Source organism: Cygnus olor, chromosome Z, assembly GCF_009769625.2.
Source record: "Cygnus olor isolate bCygOlo1 chromosome Z, bCygOlo1.pri.v2, whole genome shotgun sequence".
NCBI lineage: Eukaryota > Metazoa > Chordata > Aves > Anseriformes > Anatidae > Cygnus > Cygnus olor.
In genome coordinates, this window is record NC_049198.1 from 15,154,625 (window position 1) to 15,178,438 (window position 23,814).

At 40.7% G+C, this 23,814-nt stretch overlaps 1 long non-coding RNA gene across 1 annotated transcript; it reads left to right on the plus strand.

The window, feature by feature from the left end:
- The first annotated feature begins 3,239 nt into the window (after window positions 1-3,239).
- On the plus strand, window positions 3,240-23,483 carry LOC121061371. The gene is made up of 3 exons (XR_005815062.1): window positions 3,240-3,357; window positions 21,090-21,269; window positions 21,577-23,483. It is a non-coding gene; the product is annotated as an uncharacterized LOC121061371 (long non-coding RNA).
- The last annotated feature ends 331 nt before the right edge of the window (window positions 23,484-23,814 follow it).

A 23,814-nucleotide genomic window follows, 5' to 3' on the forward strand; every position in this document is an offset into this window, starting at 1 on the left:
TTTTCTGTCATTCAGTGACAGTCCTTTTAATGCTTACAGGTAATGATTGGTGTAAGCAGAGCAGTAATGTGAATCAAACATAAATGTCTCCAGTCCTGTAAAGTGTGTATTCCAGGAGGAAAATGTTATTAAGGAAATTGGAACACATAAATTAATATTTTGTAGTTGGTTATGACTAAAAATACTATTTCTATACAATTAAAATAATATTGAATGTTTAATATACAACATAGTGCATATTATATATTCTTTATATAAATTAAATAGATATATATTGAAAGGTAATTGAAATGGCTATATTAATACTTAATATCTGAATTGGGCAGTTTGTGTTATCTGCGCAGCATTCTTGGATAATGCATTCCATGTAAGGCTCTGGCTCCCTTATTTGTTGATAATATACTTGCTCTGAATTTTGCTCTGAACTTACTACTCTGAATTTTAGAAGCTGGAAAACAGCAGAAATCCCAGAATGAAATGTGTCTGTATAACCTTTCAGTTGCCTGGTGTTTGCAGTACAGTGATGCAGAATGGGATTTGGCAGAGCACAAGTACCTTTGTTGTTCAGCTGAGCAAGTCACTTGGATGCTCAGAGGAACCCACTTGAACTTTCTCCTTCTTTGATAGAAAGAAAGCTATTCCCTCATAAAAGGTCCTTCTGTGCTGTGAATGGAGAATGCAGAGTAGATGAAATAGTGTTTTACTGCACGCCATCTGAACCTTTTATCCACAATGAAGTGAGTTATTTTATCTTTGGTTTCTCTCTGATGCGTGTTACCATAGTCTCTGTGCAGCCTACAAACACAGATGAGTTTGCTTTCTCAGCTCCCTGACACAGTATTTTGTAAACTCCGTGAATATTTAGTCAGCATTTACAGAAGCTACCTCTAAACTGAGTGTTTCATTACCTGCGTACTTCACCTGAGGTGCTCGGGACATGTCTTACAAGCTAACAACCACTCGCGGCTTCTGCTGGCTTCAGCTGTACAGACTTGTCAGCATCTATGAAATCAGACCCTGGCTGCCTCAGGCTGGGGACCTGGAAAACAAGGAATATATTATTAGTGGTCCAGTGTGGTTGTTTTCTTAGTATAAAACGAAAATCCACAAAGTTGCAGTCTGGAATCAACTTCCACCGCAGTCTGCACTAATCCTGACTTAACTAAGTTTATAGCTATCTGTTTAAATTCTTGTCGTTAAACTCATCCTTTGAAATAATGCATGTGGTTCTTTCTTTTTTATATACATGAGCTGCACAGTGAAAATAGTAGTGCAATCCCTTCCAAGGGACAGGGTGTGCCAGTCAAGTTGAATTCTTTACATATGTGCCCTAATAAATGTCAGTATGTCAGTCTTCTCATGGGTAACACCAAGAACACTCCCAGAAAACTCCACAGAGCTTCTGTGATTATCACCTATTTGCTTAAACTGTGCAAACAGAAATCAACAAACATATTTTAAAAATGATTTTCTCTACACGAAACCAATGCAAAGAGTCATAACATTTGCATTTTCTCTTAGAGGATTAATTAGATTGCTGTAGAATGTATCACTTCCATAGGAAAATGCACTCAACTGTAAGAGGTTATAAACGCTTGATTATAAATGAAACTTTTCTCATGGGACATGTCTGACAGATACAGTACTTCAACTTTCATGTCCTTTCTCCTTTTCCTTTTTCACTATCATGCAGAAAAGAAAAAACAAACAAACAAAAAAACCCTGGGAGATAGAGTCTGTTTTCCAGCAAGCCTGTTCAGGTGCCTACGGTTATTTTGGAGACCAGGACTGCTGGGGAGTATAGTGCAGACATATAACCCACCTCACCCCTCCCTTACAAGACCTCCTGAGTCCCAGAAGCTTGCTAGGTTTGATGCAAGTCCATACAAATGCCTGGACCTGGCTGTGCTCAGTACTGTGTTGAGTCCAGCAAATCCAGGAACCAAGGAGAGCAATGTGAATACACTTTGAGGTGCATTTCAAAGGTAATACTGAACCTGATCTCAAGGGACAGGACTGGCTCCTGTAGAGAACATCTGCTTCCATGTACTTTTTCCTTTGAAGATTCATTAAGTGATTCTACTTATTTTACCTGACCTTGGGGCTTTTAGGAGGATGTACTTCCTTGAATGCAGCACCTGGGAACATGCCGGGTTCTGCATTGTACTATGGCAGAGGCAGCACGCCCACCCAGAGCACCACGGATGGTACAGAAAAGCATTGGAGTGGCTCTGTGCAAGCCAGACAAGGTCAAGGAGAATTTCTGGTAAACTAGAGCTAATAAAGCCTATTTGTTTCCTGGAAAAGACACGGGTGCTTCTTTGCACCACATTCTCTCCAAATAGCTATACTCCATGCACAAAGGGCATGCGGCACCCCTTCCTCTTTGATCAGTAGATTATTCTATAGGTGTGGCTACATAATCTGAATTTAGGTACCTAATTTAGGTGGTGCTACGAATCACCATCCCACATTTCTCTGCAGGCTGTTATAGACATTTGGGCTCTTGTGTATACGTGCTGTGTATCAAGCAATCAAACTAGTCGAAAACAGATGCTGCATGTGTTTTTTGGTATCTAGCAGAATGGAGATCAAATCACAGCTATGTCCTCCTGTTCTATTACCGAGAAAATAACTTCAGAAATAATTATCTGAAAGTTAATGTTGGAACAAAATGGAATGTTGAAAAAAATTTGACTGTTTCAGCTCACTGTTCTCCTTTCTTGAGCTTCTGTTCAGTTCAAAGTAACAAAAGTACAATTATTTCAGAGCTACCAAAGTACTTGATGGGGTCAGGGACCTCAGAGAAGAATCTTCTGTCAGCATCTGCTAACAAGGAGGGAAAGTGAGCAGAGGCATCAAACAATGGTTATGCCCCAACAATGCCCAACTTGTAGTACCTCAGGATACTTTTATTAGAGAACAAATAAATGATGAAGCTGAAGTGACTGTGGGACTGCAACATCTCTGGAAATTTACAGAAATTAAAGCTTTCACAAATATTCTCACAGGCAAATGCTACCCTGGCTGCAGGCAACAATGATAAGGTGAAAGAGCTTGAGACAAGAAAAAATCATGGTCAGTGCTTTCCTTTTTTTGAAGTAAAGAGTATGTTTGTATTCTCTGTAAGAGTGAAGCACTAGAGTAACCTCTTGGATGGCCTAAATGAGCTCACGTGTTGAGGATTTTCAACGGCTGGGGAAGTGCTGTGGTAATGACAGCCATGGGTAGGGAGGCAGCAAGAGCTGCGGTGGAGCTGAAGAGCAGCCATACAAATAACAAAAGCTGCCTTGTGCTTCTTAGATTTGCTAAGGAGGTTAGCCTACATTTGGACTGCTTTCCTGGACTTGTGAGAAGGTTAGTAATCTTTCTGGCTTGTAGCTCCTTATGCAGATTTTTTTTATTTTTTTACTGATTTATTGTTTAATAGTATTTCTTTGTCCTTTCATTAAAGTCTTGTTTATTCAAAGCTCTTTGACCTGTGAAGGGACTCCTCATAGCCTTGTGCCTTTATTCCCTAGGTTTCTGAGTGGGTGGCTTAAATCACAGGTAATTCTAAGTTTCAAGAAGAAAGTGGTAGAACTTATACTTATTTATTTAAGGTGTTAATGAACATAATCAGGTTGTGATTGCTACTGTCTAGGCAGCCATGAACTTCAAACTCTTTTTTATCTTTCTTTCAAACTCTTTTTTATCTTTTAATGATCTAAACCTGAGTGACTATGTGAGCAGTGCAACACTTCCCATGCTGAACTATTACTCTACATTTTTAGAAACTCTTACTGTATTGTACTTTAACAGAATTTTCCTCCCTTTGCACTTATTCTTAGAGAAGATCTGTGGAGTTACAGCATATAGCATTGGGTTGAGCTGTATTTGGCTCTGTAGTACTTTCCCCTGTATTTTTAAGTGCTTTCCTGGCTGTGTGGTTTTGTGGCTGGATCCAGCTCCGCTGAAATCAGTGTAAACGTTTTATGGCTGGTGGGAACTGGATCTTATCTTGCAGGCTGGAAACCAGTTAGTCAAATGTACATGAAAAAATCAGAGGTATTTTGAAATAAATGCATGATGCCTACTAAATTGACCCATAGCTGAATTAATCTGACAGGGAAATAAATTTATCTTTGATAGAATGGTTAAATAATTCTTTTGAAATACTAATTTATGGCTTTTTATGTTTTTTTTTTTTTTTTGTTATCACCCCTCTACAAGCTTTCCTGGTTCACAGGATCATTATTTATATAAGTAAGTCCAGACCACTATGGGTGAGTTTGATGGTAAATCTTTATCGATGATCTGGATGAGGAGATCTAGTGCACCCTCAGTAAGTTTGCAGATGACACCAAGTTAGGTGCATGTGTCAATCTGCTCGAGCGTAGGAAGGCTCTGCAGGAGGATCTGGATAGGCTGGATGGATGGGCTGAGGCCAACTGTATGAAGTTCAACAAGGCCAAGTGCCGGGTCCTGCATCTGGGGCACAACAACCCCAAGCAGAGCTACAGGCTGGGAGATGAGTGGCTGGAAAGCTGCCTGGCAGAGAAGGACCTGGGAGTACTGGTTGGTAGTCGGCTGAATATGAGCCAGCAGTGTGCTCAGGTGGCCAAGAAGGCCAACAGCATCCTGGCTTGTATAAGAAGCAGTGTGGCCAGCAGGTCTAGGGAGGTGATTGTCCCCCTGTACTCGGCTCTGGTGAGGCCGCACCTCGAGTACTGTGTTCAGTTTTGGGCCCCTCGCTACAAGAAGGACATGGAGGTGCTCGAGCAAGTCCAGAGAAGGGCAACGAAGCTGGTGAGGGGTCTGGAGAACAAGTCTTACGAGGAGCGGCTGAGGGATTGTTCAGCCTGGAGAAGAGGAGGCTCAGGGGCAACCTTATCACTCTCTACAGGTACCTTAAAGGAGGCTGTAGCGAGGTGGGGGTTGGTCTATTCTCCCATGTGCCTGGTGACAGGACGAGGGGGAATGGGCTAAAGTTGTGCCAGGGGAGGTTTAGGTTGGATATTAGGAAGAACTTCTTTACTGAAAGGGTTGTTAGGCATTGGAATGGGCTGCACGGGGAAGTGGTTGAGTCACCATCCCTGGAGGTCTTTAAAAGACGTTCAGATGTAGAGCTTAGTGATATGGTTTAGTGGAGGACTTGTTATTGTTAGGTCAGAGGTTGGACTAGGTGATCTTGGAGGTCTCTTCCAACCTAGATGATTCTGTGTGATTCTGCAAATGCACCTCACTTGGATATCCCACTGGAAAGCTACAGAAGCATGCTGGGGAGGTGGGAATGAAGTTTTGAAATAAGAAAGCAATATGGGGTGTAGTAGTAATGGTGGTCAAGATTAAAACTGATTCAAATGAACAGTGTATTTAGTGAACACTCCTTGGAGCACGCGTGTGAAGATAACAAAAGGCAGCATTGGGAATGACTGTTCATCTCCTCATTCATGACAAATCCTTGCTATTTGTGTCCCTGCTACTAGGTGCACAAGGCTTATTCCTCCCACCCTAACAGTGTTGATGGAGGCAATGGAAATTCCTGCAAGATAAAAGCCACTTTATCTCAAGATAATGAAAGGGGGGTTCCTGCCTTACATCATGTTAACCTGGTAGTATGAACGTGTGTCTGTATATGCTTCTTGCAGCAGTTTACTTCCACTCTGTACTCCACAGTAGCATCAGTGTAAGGGGAGATAAGTAACTGAAAGTTAGCATCTGTGAGTGCATTTCAAACCTCAAGAACATGCTTTTTCTGTTCTGGGAACAGCTAGATCTAGAATTATATGAGAGTAAGAGAGAAAGCTCACTGCCTGTTGTTCCTAAGGCAAAGTTTCCAAGTCCAAGGAAAAGTTTCTGTTCTTGCAATGCTGTGTTCATCTTGGGAGGAAAAAGGCATATTCTAAAATTGCAAGTGGGAGTACCAGGAGCCCAATGATGTGGGAATCTAGTGTGAGCTGTAGATGTACAGGCTTTAAGGAATGATGAGGCTTTATGAACAGTGGAGTGAGTTTGCAGTAGTGGGAACCAGGCTGACAGGAGATGGGAGGTTATTGTGTCAGAGGGAGACGGCACAGGGATGAATAAGAGCACCAAGAGCCAAAATGAAGAGGAGCAGTTGCTAAAGTAAGTCATATGCAGACTGTAGCATGTGCATTTCAAAAAGAAACGGTGGAGGAGTGCATAGGCAGATTGAGGCTACAATGACAGAATGACATGGGAATAAGGGGTTTCTATTAACAGGCCCTTCATTGCCAAGGAGCACTAACAGGAGAACGTTACTAACATTCTCTCACTTTGATCTAAATGCCATCTTTCCTAGCAAAACGCTTCTTTCCAAAAAGGTTTTCTTCTCTTGGAAGGTAACTGGAGAGGACTGCATCCTTGCTGAGTACTCCTTGCACCTGACCATACTGGGGGGCAGCACAGAGGCTGGTAGTCCAGCCACTTGAGCTATATTTCATCCAGCTCTAAGGATTCAGATGCTACGATGATAAGTGGCATGCCTAATTAAGCTGATTAGAAGGTGGATCATTAGAAGGGGGTGGGGGAAGGTAGAGGTATGATTTGCCAGCAAGAGGCAGATGTGTGGTAGACCTAGTCCCATATGGATTGTAGTGGGAAGCTGCAATTAGGAGTCTCTGCAGCACCATGCAACCACTTCCTACAGTTCCATAACCAGGAAAGCATGGACCATCTTCCCTCAGCCCCTGGGATGGCTCACAGTGAACTTTCTTTCATTCACTAGAGGCCAGGTAATCCTTCTACCCACCACAAGAATACACAATTAAATAACAAAATTAACATCCTCAAGAAATATCTCCTTCAAACTGCGTTCCTTTGGGGTCTTTTCAGCTAGTTGAAGCAAGCATTAGATGAAAAAAAAATCTTCGTTTCTTGAGGGTTTTTCCCACATGCTCTTAGTGGCCCTTTTGTACTTGACATCCTTGTAGGGAATTCTCTCTGCACAGGACACTGAAGTATGGCCATCTGAACTTTTAAGATGGCAGAAGTGATGGGCCTGCTGCCCTTCCTCTGCAAAAATAAATAAATAAATAAAGACCTTGAAATATATATAAATGGTTGTCCTCACATAGAATCTTTCTAGCAACTAGTTGTAAGCAGAAAACTGCTAAAAGATCTTCAAATGGTGGGGGAGGGGGAAAGTTCCGTAGTTGATTAGTGAAGATAAATTTCACTGACTATAAGACAAGGTACTCAAAACTTTATAGGTTTCGATTATAGGAACAATCTAAATTTTATTTTCCTGTAGCTTCAATATACATGACATCTGAGTCTGACTTGAAATGAACTTTTAACTTATCCAGAGCGTGGGTATTTTTTTTTCTTTCTGTCAAAAGCCCTTGGGATAGATGTCCTAAAATAAACTTAACCAACTGTCATGTTTTTAACCAATTATAAAGACCTTTCATGTGTGTACCATCCAATAGAAACCCAAATGCCAAACATTGCAACACTCAGCCAAGTGCTTTCTCTTGCAAACAACTTTGTCTGTTCCAGATGAGGTTTATATACTGAATGTATTGAGAAGAGGTAGTTGTATTCTGTGCTTTGAACTCTACTGTTTATCAGAGTAGCAGTACTCAACATGAGCACCTGCAAAGGAGAAATATCAGTGTACCACTGTATTTTGGATTGATGGTATTTGCAGAAGAGCCTGAGAACATCTGCTTCCCTCTGTCCTGTTGAAATCCATCTCAGGAAAAAATGGTTAAATCTTGAAAATTACTGCTGTACCCCAAAATGGTTTATGGTCTAGTTTCAGCTTACACTGTGGTATAATTTGAATGACAAATATTGTCTCTTGTTGATGATAAATGTGATCAGTTGTCAAGGTGTGCTCCAAGAGATGCAACTTCAACATATAGTCCCTGTCTGAAGTTAGAGGGTCAGTTTGTCTTTACAAATTTTGTCTCTCTATATATTTATTTCTCCATTTCCAGTTAGCCATTGATTTTTATAATGGCAGTGCAGTGGGAGTAGCTGCCTATCATTACCAAGTCCTTCTTATTAGCTTGGAGCCCAACCAATTGTAAAAAAGGGAAAAAAAAAAGGCAAAATTAGAATCCTCTTTTTTTTTTTTTTATTTCCTCAAATGGTTCATTGATTGTCCCTCTAACTTACTTTGGAGTTAGATGCACCTCCCCAGTCTCTTACAAATACATGGAGGGGAAAAGACATCTTTCTTCAGATTACGAAAATGACAGCTGCTTCTTGAAACCAAGGACTTTTTTTCCCCTCACTCTTACTTTTTTTATCCCCTGATTTTTGCTTTTTTTTTTTCTTCCCGCACAAAAAGAAGGTGCAAATACTAATAGGAAAAGTTATCCAACACTTTTGGTGATATTGTAGGTTACAAAATACTTATGCTCAATTTCCTGAATTGCTAACTACTTCCCCTGTGATCTTCAGTGACAAATTGAGGATAGGATCTAACTCATGTTTAGATATTCTAGTCTCTGCTGTTATTAAAAGGGTGTCCCCACAGGCAGTGGGGATAGATAAGCATGTTCAGAAAATGAACCTCTTTGAGATTCACCCTCTGGAGTCCTCAATTCCCCATCTACAAAGAGAGATAAAACACTTTGCTGTATCAGAAATATATTCCGAGGATAACTGCATTGAAGAATGTAAGGCATTTGCACTTTGACACTACAGCTGTGTCAGTGCTGGAGACAGACCACATTATGGAGACTTCACAATAAAAATGGTCAGGAAACTTACTGTGTCAGGGTAACTGTGTGATAGAAAATGGAGTTTGGCTTGGCCTGTGCTTCTAGAATTTCTTGTAGGCATTTGTGATGATTGAAGATACATGCTGGAAGGACAGTAATTCCTTCAGCTAGAGAAGAACTGAGATCCTATTTCTGCTCAGGGATGAGCAGAGCTCTGAAAGGAAGATGGATTCAAGCAGCATGCTAAAAAGGAAAGCAAACAGAGGCACCAGCTGATCTTAAGCACTAAGGAGAGTTTACAACAATGAGCAATGAGTAAGCGAGCTGAGTAGAAAGCAAGAGTTACTGTAGAGCAAACAACAGCTCTTCACTACCACAACAAGCACATCCCAGCGTAACAGCCTGACAGCAAAGGGCCCTCTTAGAGGAATCTGGAGGGAATGTGGCCTTTAAGTATTTTCTAGGAAATAAGTGCTCAAAGCTTAGAAGCTTAATCAAAGCAAGTCACATATTAACTCCTCTCCCCCACCCCCAATAATATATTTTATCTCTGGGAATAGAAGAGAAGGGTATTCTGCATATTTACTAGAGATGAGTGTTTTTATAATAAAATTATCATCAGAAAACTATCACTTTTATGCTGGTGTAGGCTTCTTTGGTGGATTATGGGTTTTGCTTTGGATTGTTTTCTTGCTGTTTTTTCAAGCTGAGTATAGGATTTCTACTATAGACTGTTGTGTTAATTTTCAGGAGCTAAAGCAGAATGGGCAATGAATCTTGATCCAGGGCTTTTCCTCACCATGGGGGCTTCAACGCTCTATTTTGTCAGGGAGGAAGGAAACCTATTCTGTAATGGCAGAGCAATGGGGATCTGAATGGCAGCATCTTGCCATGAAACTCCATAATTCTCCTGGAGCTCAGATGCTGATGAACTATAACTGGCTACAGAAAAATGCTGTTAGTGGCAATGTGGAGCATGAATGTCATAGGACACATCTCCCTGGTTACTTAACCCTTGGGAAAGGATGAAGGGTGAACTGAACCACCAGAGCTGATAGCCAAATTCAAAGTTTATGTTAAGGTTAAGCAGTGGTCCTTCTGAGGCATTCTGCCTTGCCAGGGGAAAGCGCTGTTTTCATCACCATTCCCTTACAGTAACTGTCAGAGATGCTGTGGACCCATCATGTGTAGTAGTTTCTGGTAGGGAAAAACAGGGAGATAATCAACAAGAGGCTACTTGGAGGGACAAGGCCCTTATTTAAATGACCTTCGGTTACGCAGATCACAAGGCAGAGTCTGGCAGAGATGTCCCCATGCTACTCCCAGTCTCTGCTGTGACTATAATCAGAGGTCATGCCATGAACTCTGCTGAATTTGGAGCTCTGCTGGTATTTACTATTCCAGCAAACAGTATACTTGCCAGACCAATGAATTAAGTAGCTCTGGGATAAAAGCTGCAACACATGAGACTCATTAGCTTATTGTGAAATAAACAGAATGTTATGGAATAGCACAGATTATCAGGAGAGGACCAACATCCTCTTTGTCCCCGCGCACAGGATTCTCAGGTTATGGCATAACTTTAGCAAGTCTTGCTACTCTCTGCTTCCAAAATTTACAGGTGTGTAACTGCTCTGAACTCCTTGTTTAACCAGTTGTAAGACCTCAGTTTGCTTCGATCTAGCGGTAGGGTCAATTCCTGTTGCTTACAAAATAGAGCAGGGAAAAGAATGATTACTCTCATGGTTAGAGCAACATTTCAGTTATGTTCTTCTGAGCTACATGTCATTTTCAATAAAAATTTCTTGGGTTCTGTCTTTGAAGCAGAAGAGGGGAGCTTTATCCTTCACAAGGATGCTAGCTTAGTTTAAAAACAGATAATGAAAGCTCCATGTAGAAGTAAGCTGCTCTGCTCTCTTGGCTGCCTACAAATGCCCAGAACACTCTTAAATAGCTAACATTTGCACAAATAAATAAAACACTTCTCTGAATAGTTTAAGGCATTAAAAAATGTATTGTTATGCTAGGTTATGGGAACTTGGAGGAAATCTTTTTTAATAAGGAAGTATCAGAGACAATTTAGGGATAGAGAGAAAAACAGCTGGACACATTAAGAGTTGAAAGGCAGTAAGAGAGAAATCAACATAGCAAAGGAAACTTTCAATCCTAATGTCCAGAAGGACTTCCATGATATTTGCAGATACTTAAGTATTTGGTGGAGGTAGAAGAGGTAGTAACCACGACCTGAGCTGGCAGCATTTGGAGGCAGAAGAAACCAAAAACTTCTGTAGAGAAGACAAATGAGAACTTAATATTAAATGTGTGACGAAATATAATGATCACGCCAAACTTGTACTTTGGAGTGCAGTGATTAAACACTTAAAGGACGAGTGGCACACTTTTGAATGTTGCTAAGGGTCTAGGAAATATATAGGGAGGAAAAGTGATCATCCTTACTCACAGGCAAATTAACCCTATTCTCTGAGCAACATGAAGATGATCGAGGTTATTATAGCAGGAGAAAGGACTAAGAGATTCTGTACATCTGCTCTACTGCTATCAGTAAGAACCAAATCATTCTCATCTGTTGTAATCAAATGTAGTTAGGTCAAAAATGAGCATGTGAATATACTTCAGACTTAGCCTGCCAACACTGGATTTTGATTTAGACTTGGTTCTGCAGTTTTATCAGCTTCGCATGCCTTGAAAGAGGCCATTTCAGTTTGTGACCCAGGACACTCTGCAGCTGTTTATCATTCCCTTTTTAGCAAAAACACAAGGTCTATGAATAAAACAGCAAGAGGAAACAAACAGTGAAACTATAACTAACTGCACTCATTAGCTCATTTTGCTATTAATCAAAGCACTGTTTAACAGCAATATTTATTTATTTTTAGTTTATTGTAATGATAAATATTCCCAGTAGCATCAACTTTTACTTCTCTAATAACAATCATGGTCTTCATTTTGCTGGAAAAATGAGTGTGACAATTACCACCCAATGGGAACAGATGAGGATTAAACTCAGCTGTATATAATATTGTTGTATACTCATAAACCTAGCTCTTCTGTTTGAATACTTCATGACCAAAATTGCTGAGGAAACTTGACAGCTATTACATGAATGAAATTGTCAAAAGTTTTTATTTCTTTTTCTTCTAGCCACATTGATATGTGATTCTGTTGCTTGCTACAGTTCTCAGCCCTGTTTTGATTATCAGACACTGGGTCCTGTGTTTGAGGTGGTGCTCAGAAGAGAGCCCAGTAGACTGTAGAAAGGGAAAACATTGCCAAACAATGAGCCCTGCGATTATCTACCTCATTAAGTAAGTGTCTCAGTGCTTGGTGTTACACCTTCATGTAGTGACCTTTCTGCTTGAATTCAGGTGTTGCATTTCTTCCCGCAGTTGCTGTGGTTAGCAAAGATCTCATTAGTATGTGAATGGTCAGGTCCTGGGCTGTGTCCCTTATTTAAGCTAGTCAGATAATAAGCAGTAAATATATTAAACAGCACAGTTCAGAACACTATCTACTTGCTTTAAGAATTCACAGCTTTTATTTCAACGATATGAATGAACAAGACAATTCAAAATAGCCTTAAATCTTTGTTTCTGACTAATATCTTCGCTGTCTCTTCTCCTCTAACATACTTATTCAGATGAATCTTTCAAACCTGTATCTTTAAGAGGCTTGAGGAAAAGAAAAATAAATTTTAAAAAAAATCCTTGAAAAATGGAAAAGGAAGATAATTCCTCTCCCTCCCCCTCCCATGCAATAGGGAAGAACTTAACTGACTTCTGATAAAACAGCACAGGAGTACAAGGTATTGCTGTCATGGGTGCAGAGACAAATAATCAGATCAGTGACCAGATAAGAGACATTCCTCCAACAAGTCTTTGGAATTTATAGTTTGATTACAGGAGGGGTCTGGGAACTATCACAAGGAGCCTCAGCCTCCCTGAGAATATTAAGCTGAAGTGCAGCAGAGCTGTGCAGCTGAAAGTAGGGAAGGAGAGGTGGGATCTGAGAATGCTGGCAAAGGTTTGCAAATAATGTTAATATAAATAAACATTAATGTTTTCCTTTTACACGGAACAGACTTCCAGAAAGCTAGGCCTGATATAGGATGCAGCAGCTGAAAGGGGTAATTGAAGACAATGAGGACAGCTGCACCAGTACTTTTAATTCCAACTGTGTACTTCTGAACTGTGATTTCCAAAATCTGTGTCAGGAGTGGGGGTAGGAGAGTTGTGGCTGGAGGACACCATCTGGGAGAACTGTCAGAACCTTACACGAAGCACCACTTAAAAGCTGAGTGCACTGGCTCAAAGCAAGCTTTTGCTTGAGTTACGGAGACAGGCAACTGGTAGATGTTTGGATATAGTATAATAACTAAAAAAAAAAAAAAAAGTTATTTTCACTCTGAGTTTTAAATTATGGAAGTTAATTAAAGACAGCCCAAGAAGGAAGATGACCATAGCTATATCTGTACAACTAAGTGAAACAGAACTGGTCGCAGATGGGCAATGCCCACACGACATAGCTTTTGGTAATGGGTTTCCTCTGGGCCCCCATCCAGCATTTGTATAGCATAATGACTCTTTCTGTGTGGTGGTTAAAATTGTGTGAAGGCTCAAGTTTCAGTCTGCCAGACCAGTGTTTTCATAGTAAGAAAGTGAGGGCATTTGTTGCATACCCCTGACATGTACTATGCTGCATACCTGGGGATTCAGCTGCTGGGATAGTGCTGGAGGACAGCGTAAGAGAAACGTGCCAGCCCTGGTGGCTTAGTCAGCTCCTCGTTGTCTACTGGGACCAGTTTCTAGCAAGTGTTTCTCCCTGGTGTTATTTAGGACTTACTGACTCAGGCCAAAACTATGCCAAGGAGTGTGTTAAATGATGTGGATGATTTTAGGCCCCAGTAAGTGAACTCATCACCCCGCCCTGTTTTGTTTAGCAATGTGGGAAAAATATTTGTGTTAAAGCGGAGAGGATGGGATTGAGTACAAGATGAAAAGGGAGTACAGAACTGATGACTGCACACAGCTTTGTCAGTGCTGCTCATTGAATTGTGGTACATACATCCCCATCCTCCTGTCAGGGCCTCCAAGGCCTGTTTTGTGTGCTGTGTGGCGTGGCCTCTCTTCCTCCAACAACTGCCAGCTCTATCAAGCACTGCAGTGACTGTGGCCTGCTCTAAAGGACCAAAATTGACAGAAAGATGGATCAGATAAGGGATTTTGTACAGAGATTAGAAGTATTAAGAGGACAAAAGGAACAATTCACTGAACCCTGGAACATGTGATATGAAACCTGCAGGCTCCGTGATGCTTCAGCAGAACTGAGCTGAGTTGCTGGGAGCCTCCCCGAATGGGTGGGTGCTTTCCCCACACACACAAGTTTCAGCAGACTGACCACACCAGGGGCTGACATCCTGCGGCTGGGATTTCAGGTTTTGTGATTCCAGAGCAGCCAAATCCAATATATGGGAGCAAAGCATGTGGGGTGTGTCACCGCCCCCCCCCAAAAAAAAAAAAAAAAGAAAAGAAAAAGAAAAGTTTTAGGCTTGGGTCCTCAGCAGCAAAACTGAGGTGACAACTGATGCTCACATGGGCAGATTTTGAATGACATTCTTAGAAATTCAGAGAATTCTCAGAAGTTTCAAAGTGTTCGGTCAGCTCAGCAATTGGATTATTAGAAAAATGAAGTTCAAAGCCCAAATGGGGAAATCTCCTGCTATAGCTATTGCAGCAGCCTCTTCCCTGAGAGGGGACTAAAGCAGTTTGATGAAAAACAAAGTGAAAGCTGAGGGGAAAAAAAAGCAATAAGGTAACTATTAATATGCCTGGGAGAAGCACTAGGGAGAAGGTGAGTAATTTCAGGTAAAGGACAGTTTTGATACACAAAAAGTGGACTTTTGCAGGCCATGAATGTCTTCAGGTTGAAATGAGAAGAACATGTGTAACTACTAGAGAACCCAAGTTCTGATGCCCCAAAACTCAACCCTGTGTTGCTTAATATGGAGTTTGAAAAAGTTCGAGATGTTTGGATGACACAGTAGCTGGAAATAGTGGACTAACCCCTGCACCTTAACTGCATCCTTCCCTCTTTTCCACGTGACTAAGCAGTTGAGAGTCAATGGTGTGCTTGCACCTCATGTTACCCATCTGTCAGGGTGTGTGTAGGCTATGTATCTCATTCTATGGGTTGGGAAACGTGTCTGTTTCGCTTTTTTGACAATTATTCAAAACTTTCCTTCCATCTCTGTTCTTGCTGTCTCTATAAACTTCACTAAAACTGGCACATCTGGGGGAAAAAATGAGTCAGTCCCAACATGTGAGTAGATTTATGGCTACAACAGTATTTTATTGGAACCACTGATATATACGCACATATGAAAAGACAGTAATCTTACTGTTGTAATTCTTGTCCTGCCTGCCCCAACTCATCCTACTCAGCTGTATGCTACTCATGCTTTCTCCACAACAGATAGATGGAGAGAAGTTGGAGGTTCCAGTCCTTCAGGCAACTATGAAACCTTGGTGCTGATTTTTTCGTTTTTTTCTGTATGGTGTACAAAACTGTCTATGTTCTGCAAATTACAGAAGCTACGCTTTATCATGTGATAGGCTTCCAGAATTACAAACTTCCTGTGAAGTTCTCTGCCTTCGGGAATATTAGTGGCTTCTTTCATATTTTAATTTAAGCATCAAGAACCCAAATGAAATATTCCAGCAGCACATCTGTACAGACAATTTAGCCAGGCATAGATTGATCTGCGGGGGAAGGCAGAGACAAACAGAACTTTAACCCTGTGCCCTCGGTGTGGGACAGAGACACAGCTGCTGGCCTCCTCCTCACGTCGTCTTGTGGCGGGGGTAACAGCTGAAAACTGCTTTGTCAAAGTAAACAAATTTATGAAAATGGGAAATGGCAGTTCTGTGACAGTTCCTTTTGAAAGGAAGTGCATGCAAACTTCTTGTGTAGTGAGCGTATAATAGTACACATGAAGTCATGAACACGATCACTGGGGTGGAAGTAGGTGGGATTCTTACTATGCAGTGCACATGCAAGGAGCACAAGTCCCTCAATGCTACAGGGCCCTCCTCTTGGCTGTGTCAACTGACTTACGGGATTATTTCTGTACAAGCTATTTCTAGATGTGGTCTGTGTCAGAGGTTTCGGCTGGCTGGATATCTAAGCATCTGTTTACAAGTGTCAGGATCGATGGAATGTTATCGAGTGCTGTTAAAGGGAACTGGAAAGGACATGTCTGCTGGTGCCTCACATAGGTGTTAGAGCTGTTTCGTTTTAAAAGAAATAAATAAAACTCACACTAGGTAAATATCACTGACACTGTGTTGAAGCCATTTAAATGGTATTTGCAAATGACTTCAGGGCTGCTGTCTAAAGTGTATTGGTCTCAAGTCAATAACAATTAAAAAAAAAAAAACAACAACGATTTGACTACACCACCACCACAGAGAACAGAAACATGCAACTGGCATAGAAGTTGGATTACGAAAGCTGATTACCCTGTTTGTTTTTTTCATATTATTTTTGTTCATTTGATCAAAAATATACAAATCCTTAAATAAAAAACAAAAAAAATCATAAACTTCAGGAAAGAACAGAAAGTAACATGCCTAGATTTAATTTTATATATGTCACTCTGTATGTATGTGATCATTTCAAGTACATAAAGCAGATTTTAAAATACTTTAAAAAAAAAAATAATGCATGGAGGTAGAAGGATTGTGACAAGCCAAGTAAAAAGTATAAGGAAATGTGGGAAGTAATACAAGGACCAGGGAAACCTAAACCACAACCACAAAAACAAAATAAAACAAAAAAAAATGTTGGCAAAGCATAGGCTTATGAGCATGATAATTCACATAATAGGGCTCTTTACTATTAAAGGATACAGCTCTGCACGGGTCCTGAATTCCAGAGGTGAGAAAAAGTCAGACTCAGAGAAAGGATCTGTGTAACAGTGAAACATGACTGCTACCATTGCTAGTCCAAACACCTCATCTGAAAATGTCTGCTGTGGAAGCCTTTTTTTGTGAGCCATATGACAAATTATTCAATGCACGGGGCTAGAGAGTCAGAGACTTTAGCTGTCCAAAGGACTGTTAGGAATGGAAAACATCAGGACAGATTGATTAGCAAGCTCTAAATGGAAAAGCACTGGTCACCATTTCTGGTGCAGTAGAAAAAACAGACAGACAAGAGGCTCTTCTAGATGTGGTTCTTACCAGTAAAGGGTAATTGTTTGAGAATCTGATGATGAAAGGCAACTTGGAGACAATGCCTATGAAATTACAGAGTTCACAGTCCTCAGAAAGGAAAATACAGAAAACAAGAAAACCATGGACTTCAAGCAGGCAAACTTCTATCCACTCAAGTCAATAACAAAGTGAAAGGAAAATGTAAATCATTTCTTGTGGCAGGAAGCACAAGCTATCCCTATCAAAGGGGAAAAGTAATGAGAGATGAATTCAGGTAAGCCAGAAGCTTTTAACTGACCTCAAGCTCACAAAGTTGCATGTGTAAGTGGAAATCAGATCAAATTCTAAAGCTTATAAATAAGAGCACGTGTATAAAAAACAATCAGAAAAACAGGCACAAAACCCATATACAATTACAAAAGTCCTCAAAAGTTAAGGTGCGTTAATAATAAGGAACAGCAAGGAAAACACTACTTGTTTTTCCTGTCTCTCAGAGGAAAGGGTGTAAGGCGATGACATGTAAATTGATGATCCAACAATGTTTAGAGTATTTAAAACCTCTTTTGCATGTGAGCTGCATGCACATGACTAGCATAATTAACATTCATGACAAAGGGTTAAGAATTCAATCTAAAACAGGGTAAAAAGAGAATGAGAGAGAGTGACAAAATGTTCTCAAGTCAGCCTGACCAGATAGACCACGACCTGGTATATTTTAAGAATTAGGTGAAGTAATCAGATTATCTATAACTTGAGAATTCATGAAAGATGGATGTCTAAGACTGGAAAAGGACAAAAATAGGTGCCTTAAAAAAAAAAAAGGGAGGGGGGAGGTAAAAGAAGAAGAGCTTGGAAATAATGACCACAGTTTCTACTGTGGATAGAAGAATTCAGGAATTTAAATTGTAGTAAGAAAAAGGGTTAGGCATGTGGGAAAACATTCTAATTGTAAATTTGTGGAGGTCTGATATAGGTGGCTTTGGTAGGTAGGGAGGTCTTTACCACTGAGACTTCTTAGAAAAATTAGTCAAGTAAGTATGAAGAATTAGGTAGGGACAATTAATCTTGCTCTGGTATGCACATCAGGAGTAGGTCACCTGTAGGTTTCAACTGCACTTGGCTCAACAACAATCCAAATGTTACCATGTCAAAGTGATGAAATGTGAAGCATTCCAAGAACATGATGAGCAGATAGTCTGCTCTGGTATGGGAGCTACGGCTGGATCTGAGTCTCCATCTATGAAAAATAGTAGTCATCAGATCTTATTTAGACTGAAATCACCTATTTTCCTGGAACCCTGCTTTATATTCAGCTTGGCCCCATCCCATGATGGAACTCTGTAGTCCCATAAGAAAATTGTTGCTCATATGACTCCTGGTCCTTGGCCTCTCCAAGGCACACGGTATGCATCCCATGGCTTCTGTCCAAATCAAAACATTGTTATGCAGATCCATTAATCAGAAAGGCTGGACATTCTGAACTGGATGACTCCTGAGGTCATTCCTTTATCAGCTGATTCTTGCCCTCACTGCCCTTCAGTACAGTTATTTGTACTGAGAATCATCAAAGTGCAAGCACGCAAGATGAAACAAGTTTAAAATAATCTTATGCAACAATTTCACCCAGGCAGTGGTTGAGGGCTAAAGGACATCAGATCCTGTGGATGAACAGCCAAACCATTTTTTACAAGTTGAATGGAAGTCCATGGGAGGACCTTGAAGAAGTAGGACAGAGATTTTTCAAGCAAAAGAGACGCAGTCCAGAGATCTGCATTTTGATTGCAAGGTAGTTATGGTGCAATTAAGATTTCTGAAGAAATAAGTGTAATCCCATCTGCAAAAAACAATTTTTGGGATGATCCCAGGAACTGAAGACCAGCGGGTCCGGGTTTTACACCTGATTAGATGGTGAAGTACTACAGGATAGGGGTGGGAAGCACGTGAATGAATGTTGCCTTTTGGAAGAGTCAAAGTGCTATCTCACTTATTATTATGAACTTTGTGTATATAAACAAGATTCTGTTTTCAAAGACAATTATTTTTAGAGCATTTAAATGACACTTTAACAGAATAATATCAACAAGATTTTCCTCTACTGATGTTAGATTTTTCTCAGAATGGTCACTTGATGTGAAAAAGAAAAACAAACAAACAGAAAACACATGCTGTTCAGAAGGTTCATGTCATCCTTAATAGTAAGCCTATCAGTTCTGCACAAAAGACAACAATACATACTCTATCAGACCGACTTGAATTCCTTGCCATCACGTACACTTAAGAGCTGTCAATTATGGACTTTAAGCTGCATTTTAAATTGAAGGGTGCTACTGTTCCAGGAACTAACAGCCTTATGAAAACAACAAACAATGTTTTCTGTGGTTTCATTCTCATTCTTCAACTACCCCACGAAATTTAAATTTCCTGCTTTATACACTGTGACCTTGGTCAAATTCTTGTCTGTTGCTTTTTGCATGGTAACGCTACTGCTTAGCTTAAAGTGAATTTGAGTATCCTGATCAACCAGATACAGTCTCTGCTTGAAATTCTCTCCTTTCCACCTAAATCTGACAAAAGAACTTGTGGAAGGGGTGGAATATGTAACAAGAGTTATAGGAAAATGCTCATAAAATGTGGGCAGACAATGAGTGCATGTTCTGAGCAATAAAATGCAAAATTCTTTGAAAAGCAAACCAGACAGGACTTTAACATGCCAGAATTTAGTAAGCTAAGTAGAGGAAAACAATCCAAGACAATCTTGTTTAATGTGTTTAAACTTTTGAGACACTTCAGAGACTAGTATTTTAGGCAGAAGCTTCATTGGATGCCTAAACTTGTACTGTTAGCAGAAAGAAATGGAAGCCAGTGTAGACTCATAGATGTAGGAAGTGGTCTCAGGCTCTGGAGTCCAGTTTTGCATATGTGCCTGGTTCACAACATCCAGCAAGCACTGAGAAGACTAAGGATGGAATTCAGGCAACTGCAACAGACATTTTGGGTTATGTTAGGTACCATAGGGTGTCTCAGATACACAGAGGGTGGTAGAAGATATGAGATAGTACCTCAAACTCAACAGATCAGATCCCCTTTAGCACTTCGGTGAACACCTGTCTTGGGCAATCAAGGTAAGCGGGTCCCAGAGTGAGATGCCTAGAGCCCCTACACATTGAACTGGGATGTGTAGTTAGCACTAAAATGCATTTTGTTCACCAAGGCTGAGATAGCCATCCCTGAACATAAAGATATCTCTGGACACCCACTGTATTCTGGAGCATAGCTGTCTGCACGTTTGTGATTTAGACATTATTTCTCTTAAAAATAACTAATGTTTGTCATTGTTCATTTGCAGCAATTCTTCTGGCTAATGTACAGATAGGGTGCAGGATAGACTGCTTAGTGCTGAAAGTGGGCTAGGACACCGGGTGTGAAATTCCTTGCCTTCCAAAAAGGGCTCTGAATATATTGGGTGAATCAAAACCTTCACTTCCACTCTCCTCCATCTCCCTTCTTCACAAACAAAACAAGCAAAATACTTACATCGTCACTTTTCTTTTCACAGAGTACCAGAAAGTCAATATATTCATTACAGAGTCTGCTAGGTCTCCAGTTTATATTAGCTGTAGATAATGGCATGATAGATGCCTTAGAAACAGCAGAAAGAGAGAGCAAGAGGCTGCATGCTGCAGCAGGGTGTTCTTTCATTTTCCTTTCTCACTTCGCCTGTGCCTTTCTCTCCTGCATGCATGTTCACATTGATTCCTTGGAGGTTAGTTGTTTTTTGTTGTTGTTGTTTTTTGTTGTTTTGTTTAAAAAAAAAAAAGAAAGAAAATTCTGTTTCAGATATTTGTTGGCTATGTAATTATTCTGCTTTAATACAAAGTACTCGGGGGAGCTTTGCTCTGTAGCTTTAACGGAAGTAACCCAGACAACCCACAACCTAAAATTTTCCACATATCCAGAGGCTGAGAGCAGAGCTGCTATTAAACATTGTTTTTACTTTTGCATACAGCTAGCACTGTGCTTTTGGTACCGCTCTGGGTACAAGTCTGATCATGGCTGGGATATGCCTCTTATTAGTGTGGTTTCCTTTTTGCGGTAAGTGGTAGTGTGCCGTAACAAAACTTTTTCTGCAATTCCATTTATGATGTAGGTTTAGATTAAAAGTATGCTTCTCTTATTTCAGTTATTCTTGTATCTTGGATTAATAGAGAACATGAAGACAGTGAAGTGAGAAGAGAGGAGGCCATAACCTACCTACCGAACAGAAATTTGACTTGCACCTATCCTATAAACAGAAAGCTCCATGGAACACATACTGTGTGCTTAGGAGATTGATTTACTCCATATTGAGATTATCAGTTAAGTTTCACACAGCACAAGTAGACTTTTTTTTTTTTTTCTGAAGTCAATATATAATGGGTGGTTGGGTAAACAAACATTTATGTGAACCAGTCTCTATCTCACTCTACAATACTAACCTGTTCCTCTTATGTCCCCCATTTTTCCCTTACCATCCAAATAAGATCAGTGGACATTAAGTGGAGAAAGATGTTATATTACTGAAAAAATACAGATCCATAGTCCTTATGCCTGGAGGCCAGTAACAGTGGAGTCTCACAGGATCTATGGTACCTTTCCTGCTTAATGTCTATACCAATGACCTGGAGGAGGTAATGTGCACTCTCATCGAGCCTGCAGATAACACCAAACTGGAGAGACCAGTCAGTGCACTCAAGTGCAGGGCTGTCTTCCAGCTGCAGGACCTAGACAGGCTGGAGGAATGGCCTGATGGGAACTGTATGAAATTCTGCCTGGACAAATGCGAAAATGCTGCCCTGGGAAGAAAGAAGCCCAAACGGTGATACAAGCTGAGGACTGACTGTGTCGGGAGCAGTCCTGCTGAAAGGGACCTGGTGGACTTGATGGTCCATCCAAGTGTCCTGCCAGCTGCTGTGGCAGCAGTTAAGAGCAACAGCACTACAAGCTCTGAGAAGGTGAGCACAGCCAGAAGATTGTAAGAAATGTTTATCCCCCTTCATTTGGCACCCATGAGAGGACATCCCAAGAACTGCATACGGCTTTGCCACCTGTCCATCCAAGAGAGACATTGCCAAAATAAAGTGAGCCTAGCAGAGGGCCACCAGGATGCACAGGGGCTGGAGCAACCACCTTGCAAGGGCAGCTTGATGGATGGGGCTGCTTCAACCTGAAGAAGGAACGGTTTTGGGGGCACCTCAGAGCAGCTTACCCCTACCTCAGTGAGCAGTTCACTGAGAAGATGGAGCCAGGCTCTTCACAGCTGTGCAAGGCAGCAGGACAAGAGATGGTGGGCATAAGTTGACAGGGGAAGATTCAGACTGGAGGGAAAAGGAAAAGGTGAGGACAGAGCAGCAGTGAAACAGGTTGCCCCAAGATGTTGAGCACGCTCCATCCTTGGAAACCCAAGTGGGTAAAGCCCAGAGCAACCAGGTCTGACCTCTTCACTGGCCCTGCCTTGTGTGGAGGTGTGACAAGGGACCTCCTGAGATCCTCCAAGATCTTTGCTGTCAGAGCAAAGAAAATAGATAAAAACACAGACTTAAGCTGTGGGTAAGAATGTGGAATATGAACAATGTCTGTATTTAATTTCAGTCTCCTACAGTTTCTCATGCAGTTTTGAAAAATAAAAACTGTTTTTCTCATTAATATAAGTAGTTCCTCACGCAAGAGAAACACATTCATAGTCACTTAAACTGCATGCAGAATGGAATTTTGAACTATTCACACTAGCCCTCAGAGCCTCTCAGCAAGCAGAGAAATATCAATTAAGAGTGCGTGTTGCAATAGCCTATTGGCAAAATGCCCAGCAGCAAAAAAGTCACTATTTCCTTCCAGCATAAACTGCACCAGCTAAAGAAGCCCCTTTTTCTAGCACGGACCCTACATGTGGAGCCCTTTACACTGTTTTAGAAATGTATGTATGCACTAATGAAGCTTTTTCTATCTATAGGATGTTATCGCCTGCTAAACCAAGCAGCCAGAGTTTGACCAGTGTAACTCCACCTGTGACAGACTTTAATGACATAGCTACTCTTACACTGTACAAGCACAGACTTAAGCCAGCACTTACAATAAGCGTTCACAGATAGTCTTGCAGAAGTACTGCCAATCCTCATCTAAGGAGCACTAGCTGTAGTCACTTTAAAGTGAAGGAACCTCTTCCAGATGAAGAACTATGAGCTGAGTTGTTAGAATCCCATTTGACATCCTGTTGATAAACATTGCATTATACAGTAACATAAATAGAAAGCACAACCAGATTCAGTCATCATTTTTTTTTCTGCTGTGCCTGGTTCCATAGCATCATGTTCAGAATGGAGATGACATTCAACACTACTCTTTGGAAAGGATTGAAGTGGACACTGAGTGTATAGAGAAGAGAATACTTATGTTAGCTGACGTTGGTACTGTTGGATATTTTGCAGAAAAACAAAATGTCAGAATAAATGGTCAACATTCAGGTATCTTTTATCAAGTGTATGCTAGTCAGACTTAATTTTCCAGGCTTGCTAAGGGGTTTGGAGAGGATCTGGATGAGTGATAATACACCATAAATGAAGGGGGAGGGGGAAAAACAGTGACATACATAGGCATATGTGAAATTATATGTAGTTAAAGAGGCATGTGTTTCCTAATGGATATATAAAGAACATTATCTATTCCTACATTGTTGTAGGGCTAAACTTAAGATTTGTGCTCTGTAAGGTACACGTTCTGAAACTAATTTCTGGTAATGATTAAAATACAACCACAAGCTAGCAGAACAGAATAAGTGAATCACAGAAGCCCCTAAATCCTTCACTGAAACTGAGTATAACAGTTATTAAAAATAATTAAAATAAAATCAGACTTTTTTCAATAAGATCACT